This window comes from Nuphar pumila, chromosome 4 (assembly GCF_984573655.1).
Source record: "Nuphar pumila chromosome 4, dmNupPumi1.hap1.1, whole genome shotgun sequence".
NCBI lineage: Eukaryota > Viridiplantae > Streptophyta > Magnoliopsida > Nymphaeales > Nymphaeaceae > Nuphar > Nuphar pumila.
This window is the reverse complement of record NC_143252.1, coordinates 143,956,127-143,973,944: the sequence shown is the minus strand read 5'-3', so window position 1 is coordinate 143,973,944 and position 17,818 is coordinate 143,956,127. Positions and strand designations below refer to the sequence as shown.

The window sequence follows — 17,818 nt, the reverse complement described above, 5'->3', positions numbered from 1 at the left end:
CTATGTGTCACTCACTTAACAACTGTATTAATAAAGCTGCACTATCTAAGACTTAGGTGTCTTGTGTACGAATAACAGTAGCAGCCTCTGCCTGCTTGTCAGAAAGAAGATCCAGTATCTTGTAGATAGCAGATACATCAGGATCATATCTGGCTTGGCACCCCCATACTTTTTTTTTTATAGGCATGCTGAGTTAGGCAGACCTCTACTAAATATCTCTTAAGCCCCATGTGGCAGAGGGATTCGAGCCTGGGCCTTCAGCTTGGCACAGGACTCGGCTTGATAACCGGGAACCCTGACCTAAAACCGGGTCACTTAATGGACCTGCATTCATGTCTAAGTAGAGCCGAAGTGAGATCACTCACACAACGAACCAAACAGGGCACGTTTGGGATCTGCTCGTTTACTAGTGAATTGAGCTTGTTGAGCGGCTTGTGTTTGTGTTTAGCAGAGCTGAGCTCAAGCTTGTTTCGTCCTTGAATAAGAAGAGCTGTGAGTTGGCTCGTGTAAAAATATTTTATGTTATTTATACATAGTATATATATATATATTAAGATTGAAAATATATATAGCTTTTTATAAAATATAATTAATAGTTCATATTTTGTGTATATATTTTTTAATTCATTCTTCTTTTTTATATATATTTTATGCATTCTTCTTTTTATATATTAGACAAAATATATATTATCCATAAATATATATTATCTATACGAGCACTATCGAGGCAAGCTGAACACCTTGCGTTCGGGTTTAAGCTAAACGAGCTGCTCATGGCTCGGGCTCACCAACTATACCAACAGATCACGAACTAGCTCGTGTCGAGCCGAGTCACTGACTGTTTGCTTCGTTTACCAGCCCTACTCACACCCAAGCCCTCACCGAGCCCAGCAGTTAAAGACATCCATTTGCAGGGTTTAAAATCTAATGATGAGGCTTAATTGAGTCCTGAATCTACGATGCCAATTATTGCTTTCCAAGTTTTAAATGTGCGAGACTAATTTTTGAGATTGCAAATATGCCGAATTGCTTTCCAAGTTTTTGTTGGCTTTTGTGTTATAAGGCTCTATTTGGGAGACGTGAAATTCACTGAATCCCATTCCCTTCTGCTGTTTGGGAGATGAGAATCAAGATGGCCTCACATCTCCTCCTTTAAACTACTACATCCTCAGTTTACGTCACCTTGTGTTGGAACATTGCAAGTTTCAATCCGAATGGTAAGGTTGTATCTACCTAACCCCAGCTTTTTCTGTCAAAAAAAAGAACTGAATCACATTGTTTTTTATGCGTCAGCTTGTTGATATTTGGCTAAATTGCTACCGAGACTTTTTTTAGTTTGAATTTTACTCGGACAAATCGCTCTTGGCGCATAGACCTAGCTGTGCTGACTCGGCCTGCTGTACTACGGTCTCTGTCCATGTCGGCGTAAAACTCTGAGGATTTACTTAAATGTGCCAATTCACAAGGCAACTGTGCAACCGTCATCGAGAGGGACGACCACGTTCTATTAATTGAACACCACCACCCTTTATTATCTGTCCAACAGGACAGGTTCATATGTGATCCATTAAATAATCAGGTACTGTTCACGTGAAAACCAAAGATAAATTGTGAATGAAAAAATTGGATCAGGAAAGCAATACAAACTTGGATCCCATGTATTGCTAACTCGATCTATCATTGGATATGGCAGCCAATTCTGACACGTAATTATGTGGGCCATATTTATTTAGCAACAAATCTATCTTGCAAATATGATAGGAAAAGTATAGGATGACTCTTCAATTGACACGGCCAATTTGCAGTATATTTAACTTCATTTGACTATCTAGTATTGGCTTTAAATATTGGCGCATGTGAGGGTAAGAGAGATTCTCTGCAACCTGCAAAAATACTAGACGATCCTTTAATATCTTGGCTTTGAATATGGGAGATTCTCTACATTATGAATATTATTTATTATTATTGATTTCATATTTTCATCATTAGGTAATTAGATAATATTTCTAGTTAAGGGGTCCACTGTTTAAATTTAGAGGAGGGTCTCCCGAGAGAGAGAGAGAGAGAGAGACTTGCCTATACAGCTGAAAAGACAAGAAGGAAAATGATGTTTCTTTTGATGAGATATTTTTTATATATACGTGCAATCTGTGACCACAGATATTTATCTCCTTTTTTTTGAGATGGAATTTACTAAAACACCACAATGCAAAACCCTAGCCTTAGAGTTTTACCATGTCGCACGAGGACCGTAGGTATGACAGGCTGAGCCAGTCTTCATGCCGGGTGCAGTTTCTTCGAGTTATAAATTAAAAAATAAAAGAAAAGAAGGCTTGGTCGAGAAGGTAAAGCCTTCAAGGAAAAATCAAAGGGCTTGTCATAATTAATTTCACGTATTAGACAGTGGAGACGTTATATCATAAACTTCACCTTCCTGGTTAGGGACGATCTTGGTTTGTTACCTAACATGGGGGCATCCTTTGCCGTAAGGTGGAAGCTGAGCTTAATCCCGACGGTCGGTGGACATCAAGAGTTTTACCAATTGAGAGTCTGCCAATATGTGGCCGGCTATTGAAGGGAGACTTAAGAGTTTTACCAATTGAAGGTCTGCCAATGTGTGAACAGTGATGTCTCCTTTGCTCTAGTTAAAAAAAAAATCGTGACTAAATTATAAGAGTTTAAATAGGCACAATATCATTTTCATTCTGGTTTCTACAGGAATCAATAACTGTTATCCAGCTTGATGATGAGAGTGTATATATATATATATTTTTGAATCATGTTGGCGTGCTTTTACCCATGTGGTGCCCATTTCAACTCTGAAAAAAGAAAATAACAGGAATTGGAATGAAGGACTCCTTGGGTTGGGTGTTACAAGGGTGGCAGTGTTTACAGTACACATGCATCGGATGCTTTTGTCAATGGTGTCCTTCAACATGCATTATTGTTGCTAGGCTTCACATGATTTCAAAATGAGAACTTTTCCCCAAGCAATGAGGACGGGCATGATGTTGAAAGCAAGTCTAGACTCCGGTCAGGTCACATGGCATTGGACTTCTCTAATGTATTGGTCCTACTCTAAGAAAGCTAAGTAAGCTAAGCAACCAAACACTTGAAATGGTTCTCAAAAAGGAACTTGTACTCTCTCTCTCTCTCTAACATGACATTTCAAAATAGGCAATAATTTGAAAAAATATCATTTTTTCAGCATTATATAGGCCATAAAAATATCACATTCAAATATTGATTATGTTTGTGATTTTCCCTTCACATATATGGCTGCTCCTACAAATCATTTTCTTACTATGTATTCCATATGCCACAAAAGTACATGTATGACAGGTTGGGATATGACTTGGTAAATTTTTTAAAAAGGGGGACACGAGGCATGGGTTGTTAATTTTTAATCAATAAAAACTTTTTTTGATATTTTAATGTATATAAAAATAGTGATAAGCTGAAAATATAAGAATAGTGAATAAGCTGACTCCAAAAGTTTACAAAATTCAAACCAAGCATTGTGGAGTTGCCAAGGGGTCCGGTTTGGGCATGGAAAGTGCCCGTCCAAATATGTTCACCCGAGCAATATGTGGGCCAGGTTTGAGTCATGATTTTTGCTGGGCACCTGACAATGCTGACATGATCTGACTTGAGTATTATATATATATATATATAATTTTAAAATTATACAAGTCTAAGTTTAGGATTCTATTTTCGTGAGAAAAACCCTAATCTGAACTTAAACCCGGTTATTAGTTATATGAGCGGGTCCGGCTCAACCATAACCCAGCCCTGACCCGGCTCGTTGATAGCCCTATAACAGAGACGTAGCATCTTTTGTCATTCACAATAAAGGAAACATTTTCCATACGAGTATTGGCATTTTAGGAGTTGGTGAAAAGATGCGGGAATTTGAAGTGTTATATTAATACTTTTAACTTTCACGTAGTATCCCTTCACACACAAGTTTGAATTAAAAAAACTGGTCACTCAATCATCTTCCTTATTTGAATGATATTATGAGATTGAGTTCTAGTGTTTATTATGGATTTGTTTGTCCTTCAAACACATCATTGCTAATGATGAAAAGCCCGTGCCCGGCAAATCTTTTATCCTCCAAAGAACAAAGTTAATATTGACTTTATTCGTATGATCACACTCTTAACAACCATGATTTGTTTTTAAATACTTGGGTAATAATACTGAGTTTTTCTTTGAGGATAACACCAAACCCACCTCACTCACGAGCTCATTAGTGTAAAATCTCCATGTTTTTCCTGTTTACCAAGGAGTACACTCAACTTCGTTATCGTGGCATGAAATATGCACCAATAGGTTTCGAACTTGTGACATTTCTTGAGCTTGATGATGTAGGGCTGGTAAATGGGCCAAATTGGCACAAACTGAATCAACTCTTGAAAAGGCTAAGGCTCCATCTTCAAGGAGCAACACAACAAACATCGGCCCGACTAAGAATTTCAAGTGAGGGATTATGTGCTACTAAAACCATCGCCCCATTGGCAGTTGACCTGCCGACGGGTCCACAATTAGAAACTATCCTCAAGATTCTATAGATCCTATTCAATTTTGGAGCATATCGGCAATGTGGCCTATAACCTTCAACTTCTCCTGAAGCCAAAAATACACCCGATATTTCACCTCTCTCTGCTCAAACCTTACGTGGGTACACCTCCTGAGGCCCCTCCAGTCCCACATGACCTAGGAGAGCTAGCAAAACCAATTCTTCTTTGCATCTTTAAAAAGAGACGGAGATGAATCAATGTCGTGTCACTATGGATGTTCTGGTGCAATGTAACGAGTCAGGGCCAACCAATGTCACACGGGAAATAAAAAAACCATATGCAAGAGTGCTTCCCTGTGTTTCTGATTTAAAAAGGGTGAGATTGATAGATGCTTATTTTGTTTACAATATTTGCTTTTGTTTATATCTAGATAATCTTCCTCACTGGGATTATGGATCTGATGATCCATTTAAAGGTGTAGTTGAAATAAGGGTTAGAATGTGGGGTATGCCTATCTTTCATACTCCAAGAGGTTTTCATGGGATAATTTGAATTGAAAAGGGCATCACAGACCTTCTCCAAGGCTAGCTCAATGCCCCCAGGGGTAAGGTGGTCTTTAGCCAAACCAAAATGCCTCCTCAAGGGCATTTTCATTTTTTGGCTGAGGAAAGAAATCCTCATCAAGATTCTAATGTCCAAGTGGTCCCCCTTTTTCTATTTAAGCATTGTAAATGTTTCATTTTAATTATGTTATGAATTTGATTTTGGATTGATTTCCTTCCATCTTGGCCTATTCTTTTGAGTATGATGGCTTATTTTTTGGAAGGAGATTTGACTTTGGTTTTTTGCCTAAAAGGATAACCACCCACCTCATTTCCCTACTCCTTGTCACTTTTCATAACCACTCAACGGTTATGACTATTGTCTATGGCCCAAACCATCCTTCCCTTCGACCCACAGTATGGTTCGATTTGAGTAGAATTATTGATTCTTTTGAGGAGCTGCACCTTTTTATGGGGGACTTTAACTGCTTGTTGTTTATTCATGACTCAAATCCTTCAGTTTCTCTAATTGTCTCTATGCGGGGTTTTCAGGATTTTGTCCAACAACAACAGCTTTACCCTGTTCCTCCTACTGACGAGCCTTTCTCTTGGTCGAATAAAAGGTCTCGCCCGTGCTACAGGTTGCTAGACCGAGTGCTCATCTCCCCTGATCTGCTGAAGATCCTCCCCGACATCACATGCTTCCTGCTTCCTCCTTCTGTCTTGGACCATAGCTAGGTTGTCACTCGTTGGGGGAAAGGTTTTACCACTGCAAGGACTTTCGTCTTTGAAAAGTGGTGGCTGAAGGAGCCCGACTTCGAATCTATGGTCCATCGTTCGTGGAGCAAGCCTTCTACTACGGTCAGGGCCGCCGTTCGGTGCAATAAGAAGCTTTTTCGCCGCAACCGCGACATCAAAGCTTGGCTTCTGAATCATAATATTAGTAAATTCCAGCAAATGGATATCTGGGAGCAAGAGATGTTGAACATTCATCATTCTATGTCTTACCCAAAATCCCTTTCCGATTCAACTATTCATAACTTAAAGGCCAGGTCCATTGAGCTTTCTTTGCTTCTGCAAACATGGCGGATCAATGATGAAATTAGATGGAAACAACGAGCGAGGGTGCATTGGCTTGCGGCTGGTGACAGCAATACTAACTTCTTCCACTCCTGCGCTTTGCACCGCCACAGAAGGAACATTATTCCCTCTATCTCTATTGGGGGAGTCAGTTACTCTGCTGATAATGTCCTTCCCACGATTTCTCAATATTTCAAGACCCTTTATACTGCCCAGACCTCCTCCAACAACACTATTAGTCATCTTCTCGTCCGGGCTATCGATCAATCTCAAGCTAGAACTATGCAATCTAAGTTCGCTGACGCTAAAATCATTTCAGCTATCAACGGTCTTTCAGGATGGAAAGCTCATGGCTACGACGACTTTTCCATGGATTTCTTTCGTATCTTTTGGTCTTGCATTTAGCATGACGTTATCAATGTCTTCGTTGAGTTTCATCGCAACTGTCGGTTGCCGGTTCACACGCACTTAGCCATTGTCTCTCTCATTCTGAAGGACGTGACAACCTCTGATATCTTGAGGTTTCGTTCGATTTCGATTATGAGTGCGCTTTACCGCATTATTGCTAAGGTTTTGGCCAATAGGCCTAGAGCCATAACTGCTCAAATCTTCTCAGACTCCCAGTTCGCTTTTATCCCCCACAGGCGGATTCAACACTTATTCATCTTGGCATCGAAAGTCCTTCACTCTTTGCATCTCAGCGGTCAGCATTTCTTCTCTCTCAAGCTCAACTTCCATAAAGCCTTCAACTCGGTCCATTGGCCTTTTTTATTCCACATGTTTACCAACTTCGGCATCGGTCACCATTTCTCTCGATGGGTGCATGAGCTGGTATCAAATACTCACTCTTTGATTAAGCTTAACGGAGCAAGAGGTAGGCAGTTCAAGCTTGGGCGCGGTATTCAGCAAGGTTGCCCTCTCTCCCCTTTGTTATTTAATGTCATCGCTGAGGGTCTTGTGGTCTTGTTCAAGAGGACAACGGATAAAGGCATAATCAATCACATCGGCATCCAGGAATTTCCCCATCATATTCTAACCTATGTTGACGACATGATCCTTTTCGACCATGCTTTCATGCAACAAATATTGAGATTTAAGCTTGTCCTTTAGTTTTTCTTCTCTCTTTCAGGTTTATCCCTTAATGACAGTAAATGTTGTTTGTCCATGTTCAATGCCCCATCTTCTTTGTTGGCCGCCGGACAACAAATTTTTTGTTGCGCAAGCCGCTTGGACTGCCACTATCCAAAAAGTTCAGACAAAACTTTCTTCCTGACAGGCATCCTACCAATCCATCGCTGGCCAGCTTACCATTATTAGGCACATCTTGTTCTCTATCCCAGAATTTTTTATGTCCATGTTTCTGATGCCCAAGGGTGTGGAGAAGAAGTTCTTCAGTTTGATGGTAGATTTTCTTTGGTCTGGTTGCCACATTCGGACGAAGCGCCACCTAGTTGGTTGGAACTCTTTGGTGTTACCAAGGCATATGGCGGTCTGGGGATCTCCGCTCCCAGACTAAGGAGTATTTCTCTTATCGTGAAACAATGCTAGATGACGCATCATTCAGGCAATCTGTGTGCTCCTCTGCTCCATGTTAAGTACGGTTCTCTTGAGTCGATCCATTATATCTGTCGTCCCTACAGGCTACATATCTTGCACTTGCATCGCATGTGGCTTAAGGCCATGTCTTTTGTCCTCATGACAGATGGTGATCCTGGTTCTGATGCACAGTTTTTATAATGGGCAATTACGCCTAGCAGTGTTTTGTGCACCAGAACTCTGTATCGGTCGCTTCTTCATCCTGGGGCTGACTGGCTTCCTGAGCATCTTTTATGGGTGAATGAGCCAACTCCCCACTCTCAGTTCTTAGCCTGGTTAATTTTACACGATAGGGTACAAACAAACAACTTTCTTAATAAGGTGGGTTTTCAGTATCCGAGTAGGTGCATCCTTTGCCAAGCGACGGAAGAATCAACCTACCATCTGTTTTGGGCATGCTCAATCTTTGTGAATCTCTTTAAAAGTACGTGGAATCAACTTGAAGTAATTGTGAGACATGAATCCTTCTCGCTCGACCTTCTGTGGGGTCCACTGCAGGTTCGCAGTTGCAAGCGGTGGCGGCTGATCTGGAGAACTTGGCTTCTTACTTCTTGGTGGGATGTGTGGATGACTCGCAACAATGCAATCTTTCGTCAAATTGTGGTTGCTTTCAATAAGCTCATCCATTGCATCTTGGCTGATGTGTACGCAATTTTGCGCTTCTCTTGAGATGTTATCAGTTGCCTTCTCTTCCTCAAGACCATGGTTGATCTCTGTGTTCTTCTATTTTTATGTTTTGCCTTCATGCATTCAGCCCCTTTTTTTTTTGGTCTGTTGTTTTTTGTTTTCGCGGGCTTAACTTTTTGTTGATCCCATGACTTAGTAATGTTGATGTTTCTTTCGTCTCTCTCTCTCTCTCTCTCTCTCTATATATATATATATATATATATATATATATATATATAACTCACCTTTGAGTAGGATGGTTTTTTCTTCTTGCAACTTTTGCCTTTTTTTCTTCGCGTTGTTCTTTCACTTTCACGAATACAATATTTCTTTTCTTGTCCCTTTCTTTTCTGCCTCTTTTTTATGGTATCCCAATGCTTATGATTCTGGACATCTTTCAAGGATGATTGTCTTTGATATTCTTTAATTTTTTTTTTAAATGGTGGATTTAGGCAAGGTGGGAGAGGAACCCTCTCATAAAAGTTTTCTAGCTAGTAGATTTTCTTCGATTGGCTTACATGGCCTACCTCTCTGGCTTTGTTTGGACTTGTGGGCTACCATTGGAAGACTTTTGGTCATTGGTTTTTGAGAATTATCTAGTGGTGCACCCTCGGTGATTCTCTTGGTGTTTTGGTCTAAGTAGATGACATTGATTCTGGTCGCATACCCTTGTTTAGGTTTCTAATTGGGACTATACCCAACTTCTATAATAAGGACTTGAGTCCATTTGAGAATGACTTTCGCTTGGTCCTTTGGGCCAACAAAAACTCTTATAATGATTTTGATGTTACTTGGATATACATTTTTTTTAAGGGACCTTTATTGGGCTCTTTCCCTTTGAGATCACCTCTTCATCTAAGTCTATCATTTCATCTTTATTGGAACCACACAACTTTGCCTAGATTGGTTGATGATTAACTAGGTAAGTTTGGACCTTTCTTGGGGATGGTGGTGGTGTATTTAAATGATAATAGGAGGAAGATGGCATGTTAGAGGGTTTTATGCATAAAATAAGATGTATGTGAAAAGGCTTTCCTCTTTTCCCAAGAAGTTTGTAGGGTTTCTTGAGAAGTGTGACTGAGAGAGTTTGGTTAGAGACTTCAATTATTTCAAAAGAGACTGCGATTGGTTGGAGGGACTTTATGAGAAGATGAGACCAATATTATTTCTTAGGGTTTCTCAAGTTAGGGCCAATTTTCAACCTTTTTAAGTGTCCCTGCATCTATCTATTGGACACTTTGTTGTTTATAGAATGGATCTTGGTAAATGCCTAGATCTTGATTTGAGGTAGAAATTTTACACCTCTCATTGTCAGGACCAATTCTCCCTTATCTAGATTGTCTTGGATAATGTGCTTCAAGATAATACATTTCTCAATATCGTGTCCAACCAGACTATGAAATTTATATAATTTAGTCAGATCTCTTCCTTTTATTACAGGTGGATCTGGACTGGGTGAGAATTTTAGAACTTCTGCTTAGATCACGATATTCATGACCTCTTCATAGCTTTGACAACTTTTTGTGAATTTCATGTCCTTTGTCCACTGAGTGTCGTAATACTTTTGTCCTAATTGTTGAAAATTGTTTGCCATCATTGGTACACTTTTATCTTTTTTTCGCATTGTGTCATATAGATGCCTAATAGTTGAAAGTGCCTCAACATTGTATATGAATTTGTCAAGAAATGCTTTTCTCAATTCTTGAAAGGTCTTGATTTTCTGCAGGTCAACTGTGAAAAACTATGTTAGGGCATCACCCTCTAGGCTAAGCAAAAACCATTTTATCATGAGTTGATCATTATCATATTACTCTAAGCATTCATTTATGAACATTATCACTTGAGAATGGATTCCCTTATTCTATTAAACTTGATAAAAAAAACAGAGCTTCTAATGGATCTTCTTCTCCATATAGGAGATAGTTTCAGAGATTGAATTTGTTCTTGGCATCTTGACTTTTTATTTAAAGAGTCAATTGTTTGATTGAGTTTTGTGTTTCCATCATTTGCTAACTTTGTTCACAAGCTTTTGTCAATTATGAAATTTCAAGGATTTTCTTTTATGAGATTTCTACTTTCTTCTCTTGTTCTTCTTCTTTCTTATGGAGAACAACCTCTTTTTTTTCTTCATCTCTTTCTCCTTCCTTTTAGAGGAACTCTCTCATCTCCTTCTTATATACTCTATCTTGGACTCTAGAGACCTTCTTTTGAGAATATATTTCTACCCTAACTCATATTATCGTACTTGGGCTTTTTCTTGGGTGCTTTGGCCTTATCTTCTCTCCTTCCATGGTACTTTCATTCCTTGATAATTGCCACATCATTGGAAGAATAGTTATGATATTTCATGTGCCTTTTTTCTTTCATTTCTCATGTATCCTTATTCATATTTTTGTCTTGGGTAATATTCTTCATTTCAGGATACATTATTCTCTCTTTCCATTTTTCTTTTGACTTTTTTAGTCATCTTGCTTATGATAAGATCTTAGATAAAACCTTTTCCCCTTTGGGCAATATTTTCCTTCATTGTCAGATGACTCTTGGCATTTCATGTATTCTTTGGTTCAGAGTTTAACCTCCTTGCTCCTCTTATATGAGGATTGAACTTTTTAAACGATATTTTCTTTCATCATCTGAGGATTTATAATATCCCTTGTTCTTGGTTTTCTAAAACTTTTTTCTTTGGTGATATTTTTTTCTTATGAGGGTAATCATTAGAAAAATCAGAGTACTTGTTGTATTCCTTATATCTAAACATAATTTCTTTCTCTTTCTTTCTTAAGAATTTTTCTTCCTTGGAGTGACATTCTGTAAAACCTATAAATTTTGGATATTATTAACAAATAAATAATTCATCTTTATCTTCAAGTTAGAAATGTATTTCTATCATTTAATTTTCATTTATTGGTGTTTAAATACTCAATTACTCATTTTTGACTAACAAGGGTAAAATTAATATTTTTAAAATTATTTCAGATATTTAACAATCAATTATATTACTTCTAATCAAAAACATGTTTTTAAGAGTTTTGTAAAATATTGGTGTGGTATCATTGAATTTTAGAATTTATTAGATAAATTTAGCAAGTTAAAAATCTTAATTTTTAACCAAGGGGTATTTTGGTTATTTAATCTATGTTTTGTAGTAACCAAATTCGGTGAGATGGAGATGTTGGTGTATGCATTGTTTTCTGCTCATCAATTAATATTTATTGGTGGTTCACCTTATCTTTCTGGATTTTTGGAGATTTTATATTTTTAGAGCTTTTGGCATTTTTGATAGTGCATCAAGTGTTCGGTGCATCGTTACATGAGCGGTCTATACAGATTTTAAAACCCTTCAGTCTTTTGAGTTTTGATTTATTGTTCTTCATATTATTAAAGTAAGTTTCTTTAATTAAACTTGTAGAGAGCATGTTTAGGCACTAATTATGTAAGCATGATGTTTTGCGCTAAATACTTTACTGAATTGCAAATAGAAGTTATACACACACACCGCACGTAGTTGTTGATATCTAGAGATGCTATGGTTGCCTATATATTTAACTGATTTGAGTGCATGATATATTAAAAATATGATACTTACACTAAGTATCAAAACAACTATAAGCCAGTGTGCATTGAATGCAATGCAATGCGAAATTCAATTTGGGTAAATGCTTGTGGTAAGTACGTGATGCAAATGCATCACCCAATAAATTTATTTTTATTGTACGCAACACTTTCTTGCTCATAAACACCACTTAGTTGTAGATATCTAGGACTTTTATGATTGTAGATTAGAGATCATGCTGAGCTGAGCATGATTTGAATGTATGAGAATATAAGTGTTCTTCTTATCGTAGTTCAGAGATCATGCTCGTCATGATTTTAGATAACGAAATATATAGTGTGTTTGTTGCAGGTACATGTTTGAGCATGCATTTGTGTAAATGAATGTTGCATAAATTAATGTGTTCAACATAAATATATTGAATGCTAGTGTGAAATAATAATTATGTAATCATGCACGAAAGCATAAGCGATAGAATCATGTTCATGATAGGATTATGCAAATACTGTTATGCATGGACTGTTATATCCCATGCTCTCATGAATGAATCATGATTTATGTGCATGCTATATATATATATATATATATATATATATATATTATGTGTGAGACACATTATGCATGAAATGCTTATTTTGTATATTGATTCATGTGGTGAACCAATGCATATATGACTTGAATCTTGTGTGCATAACTTGAACTATGTAGGAGTTACGTATGTTGAGGTTTAGTTGTTTCGTATTATGAAATGTGCATGTTCACGTCTGCATGCATAAAACTCATGTTTTGTTTACGCATGCTTCGATGCTCAATTTACGAAATGCAATGTTTCTTATGGTGATGATATGATACGTAGGATAATATGTTTTTGTATGACATGATTTAAATGCCACGTGATATGAAATTATGAATACATGCTATAAATATTTAAGTTTAATAGTAAACTATAGTTTATGTCACCTTATTGGTTAAATATGTGATTTTATGATTTAAGTGTCATATGAAGTGATGATATTGATTATATACATGCTTGTGCCTATGTTGGCGGCTATCGACTTTAAGAGTGGTCAATTATATTGATGCATGTATCACAATAATTTTCACTATATATGGTATTCATTGAGGAATTGTTCTCAAATGATTCTTTGTGAGGGTATGCATGACTAGATCAGGCAATCCAGCTAGAGCAGTAAATCTCTATGAGAAAGTGCATTGTTCAAGAGCAAGTAGCCCGCAAAGACAATATATTTTTGTGAAGAAGTGCATTGTCCAAGATCAGACATACCATCCGTCTAGAACGGTAACTCCTTGTGAGGTTATATATTTCTCTAACCAGGCGATCTGACGTGGATCTTGTGAATATTTATATAATTAAATAAAATGTTATGATGAATTGTGATAATTTTAGGAGTTGATTGAGATAACTAGTTATGAATATATAGATTTGACTTTTTTGTTATAGCATGATTATATATTGTACTCAGATGTGAGAATCAAGTCTTTACTGATTTTAGATTGTGATATGAGGTTATGATTGTGCTGCTTATGTTAGCGTATAGGTGAATGACAAATCATGCCTACAAATGACTAGTTTTGACTTATTAGGTGAATGATACATCACGCCTACATAGTTTCATTGAAAATGATTGCATTATGATTGTTTGAGTGAATATATCACATCTATCTATCATGATTGATGTGTATCATAATTGATGTGTATCATGAATATCTAACTAAATTAAGTATGTGCGTGTGTTTCACGTTAAAATGGTCAAATATGATTTGAATTATTGTTTATAAGAACTATGAATGCATATGAAAATAATGCAATGATCTAAAGGTCTTATATATATATATATATTTTTTATGCGATGACTTGTATGACTTGAATGCATATAGATTATACTTTATTATGTGAGTTAAGGTTGAATAAAGTATTAAGTGATAAAATGCTTTTAAATTCTTTATGTTCAAAAGCTTGAAATGAATGACTTATAGAATATTTGTTTTCTTGTCTATCACTTAATGATTGATGAATAATATATCATGTCTTTACCTTTGAATGCTTTATATGTTTTCTTTAAGTTTGAGTTTGGGTTGCTTTACTAGACCTTAGCGAGTCTGACATTGTTTTATGGAAGATAGGTAATGCAATTAAAGTACGATGACTAGTTGGAGCGAAGGACTGGTCGAGCTGCATTCTCGAGGGTTCACTCTTACCTTGCAGTCTTGGTAGACATGATCTTTTCGTTTTAAGTGCTTGGTCATGTAGAGACTGAACCATTATTTTTATACTTTGATTTGAAATAAAATTAAAATTCTTCATATTTCAGTCTTATATTGTACTTGGTTTGGAATGTATATATCTCGTATATTTTGATTTGATTGTTATCTTTGGTGTAACCCCGCCCAAAGTCTTAACCATTTTTTAAAATCGTTTCTACATTATAAGATCTGATTTACTTATACTTATAAAAAAAAAGTTGCTCTCAAAATTTCAATATTTGAACAATAATTAAGGTTAAAATTTTGAGAACATTACACATTCTCTTTCATTATTTTCTAAAGTCTCCCACTCCCCTCCTTAAATCCTTTTTCTTGAGTTTGTTTGATTTCTCTTTTCTTGATTTTCTTTTCTTTTCTCAGTCTTCTTTCTCATGTTCTATGATCCATTTTGCTCTTGATTCATTTATTCTCCCATTTTTTTGGTTATCACCATCGCTGGTAGCTTTTTTGGTGCTTCTTTTTTATTTTTCCTCGTCATCTTAGTTATCATAAACTTTTCTATGCTCTTGGGGAACTCTTGGACCTCATATCTTATCATCAGGGCCGACTGTCCTCTTTGAGATTTGAGACCGACTGACCTCTTTGAAATTTGAGGCCACCGCCTAGGGCCTCAAATGCAAAAAATATATAATGCTTATACTTCACATGTTGAGGGTCTCCAATGAAACATGAAATATGCTTGGGGCCTCTAATGAAAAAAAAATATGAAGAAATATGGGCCTCCAATGAAATATGCTTAGGGCCTAATTCTCTTGAGCCGATTGTGCTTATCACCTTTGTTTATGAGCCTTAGTAAGTATTGGTGAACAAGTCTAACATTCTCTATTCCAATCCAAATTCCTAATATATGTCACTCGTACCCTTCTTGGACATACTTATGGCTTAGTACAAAAAACAATGATGGAAACAAGGACACCTTTCACACATGCCAAAGTTTTAGAAAACAAGTTTTTTTAATTATTATTATAGTTGAGTAGGTCTTCTTCTTTGTTCCATAATACAATATTTTTCATTTTGGGGTTACTTACGATATACTCGAGCTAATACTCTTGGTACATGTAGGCAGGAGTCTGAGTCCTTGGTTCACCACCAATATTCCCAAGTTAATACTCCTGGTATGTGTAGGCAGGAGTCTGACTTATTGGTTCACTACCAATATACCCAAGTTAATACTTCGGGTAGCGAATCTGAATATCCAAACACTAGGATTTGGATAGGTTTTTTAAAAACTGTACACAAGAAAATTGAGGCTCTAAATGAAAGTCCTAAGAGTTGAAATAAAAAGATGAGAAGAAACAATCATGATGCAATCATTGTTTTCCACCGAGGCTGTTTCCTAGAACTTGGAGGCTGAAGGTTTTAGACCTAGATCTAGTGAGATTCAAAGGTCCAACAAGGGTTTCTACCTGGCTCATTCTCATTGGCTTGTATAGTGGGTGTGATATCTCATCACATTCACATCACTGCTCTCCTAATTTACTGTAATTGAGCCAATTATATATGAAATATACTTTTTTCAACAAAAGAAATTCAAAAATCAAGAAATTAAAAGTTATTCTAAGTAAGCTTGCACACAATAAAAAAGAAACTAACCAAGGGTTTCTACGAAAAACTATGTGGTGAAAGAAAATGGTCTTGAGATCAGGATCTCTAGACTCTAAAATAAGCCATTTTTAAAAAAATGGATTGAGCTTATGGATAATCTAAATCCAATCCAAGCACCACAATCAAAATTTTAAAAGTTTGAGGAGAGAGAGCGAAAGCTTATGCAAAGATGATCCAACATCTTAAAAAAGCTCAAATATGGATAGCTGGTCCTATCACAATCACCAAAAATATATGGTCTCCTGAGATGGAGAGAAATGGAGATCTCTCTAAAAAGGAAGGAGATCCCCCATCCACTTCTCTCTTTCTTGGTTTTCTTGTTTTTGAAAATGCTTTGAAAATAATGATTTTTAACTTGCCTTCGTTTTCAAAAGTGATGAGATCCCGCGTATACGAGTTGGGGTCGTTCCTCCTCCACTAACGAGGGATAACTTCAACAAGACTTGAGCTTCAATTATACCTGGATCTTCTTTGTGCTTCATGTGCCTCAAACTTTGAGTACCTAGGTGAGCCCCTGATGGTTTGAGATACACCACCGTTGCTCAAAAATGGAAAAACATAAAAGAGTGCGATTAATGAGAGATCTATGGTGGAAAAATATTAAGCAAGAGCTTAAAAATCAAGATCTTAAAAGAAATGACAGACACTCGAGTAAAGATTTAAGGAATCTTTAAAATGGGATGTTTGAGAGGCTAGAGAGAAGCCTAAGGAATCCCAAGCCTGCCTATAAACTCTATGTGTGTACCAATGTGTTGAGACGTTGTACGGTTGTATAACTGGTGGGGGTCTGCCTAACCCCAGCCTGCCTATAAAAAAAATGTTGTGTGGGGACTAAACATTTGTTGCAAGGTTGAAATTGGGTGTAATGTATGATGATGAAAGGGCTTAGTGTTTTACACGACTGAACTCGAGGGGGTGGTTTTTATTTGGTTATCAAAAAAGAAACAAAGAAAAAGCAGAGACACACTGATATAGCAAATCATATACTCACAAGTCCAGAAAATAGTCTAGGCCCAAGGGGTTTGGCTTAGTGAGAATGGGGACCTAGAGGCAGTCTAGGTTCAAATCCCATGACGGTTACTCCCCTGAGTAAGCCAAAGCGTGGCGGCGACTCCCTAAGGTCAAAGGATAAGCTTACCCATGGAGTTTTACGTTGAAATGGATAGAGGCAGTGTAAGTACGGCAGGTTGAGTCAGCGCAGCTAGGCCTCTCTGACTGGAGTGGTTTCTCGGAGTACAATTAAAAAAAGAAGTGCAGAAAATATTCTGCTGTTGTCTTCATAGTTATTATACAAAAAACATATTTTATATATCAAATTCTTATATTTTTTGGTGTTTATAGTTTTATAAATTATTTTATTTATCAATGTTTCTTGTGACCTTCTCAAAAACCAAAACTTCACATTTATCATTAGATTTTCCTTGCTCAGATTTTCCAAGAATGAGATTTGTGATGTGCATGTTCCGGTTCAAAATATCATGGCATCACGACATTAACACTCCTTTCGATTTTGACAATTCTTCCATTATAAGCCTATGCATTTTCTTCTTACAATTTTATGTACATGGACAATTTTCATATTTTCTTGAGAAAATCAGATTCTTTTCCAATGTTATCGCGGGATTTTCCTCTTCTAAAGAGGCAGGAGGCGTGTGTAAAACGCTGTTAGTATCATCATCCAAACGCAACTTCAAAATATCAGGGTCTGGTCAGAACGAGACAAGACCAAATCCCACCCACCGCTCATTTAAACGGGCGGGATAATACGTAGACCCCGCTTCCGCTTCAGAAGCGAGAGGAAGCGCGCCATCCTGAGGAGGGTGTTTTAAAAGAGCGGGAATCGGGATACTGGAAAACCCGCTTCGGAAGCGAAAGAAAGCGCGCCATCAGGTAAAAAAAAAGGCTGTTGGTCTTCCGATTCCCATCCCTCCTCCCTTCCCTCCTTTTCTACTTTTCCAACGAAAACC

General features: G+C 37.1%; 1 protein-coding gene across 4 annotated transcripts in view; it reads left to right on the top strand.

Annotated features, from left to right (window-relative positions):
• Positions 1-17,634: 17,634 nt before the first annotated feature.
• LOC149841459 (DEAD/DEAH box RNA helicase family protein) overlaps positions 17,635-17,818 on the top strand; it is a 62,892-nt gene continuing 62,708 nt past the window's right edge. For all 4 annotated transcript variants that reach the window (XM_090003850.1, XM_090003849.1, XM_090003848.1 and 1 more), the window contains exon 1: positions 17,635-17,741. The gene's annotated coding sequence lies outside the window, so the exon portion shown is untranslated. The remainder of the gene's footprint in view (positions 17,742-17,818) is intronic.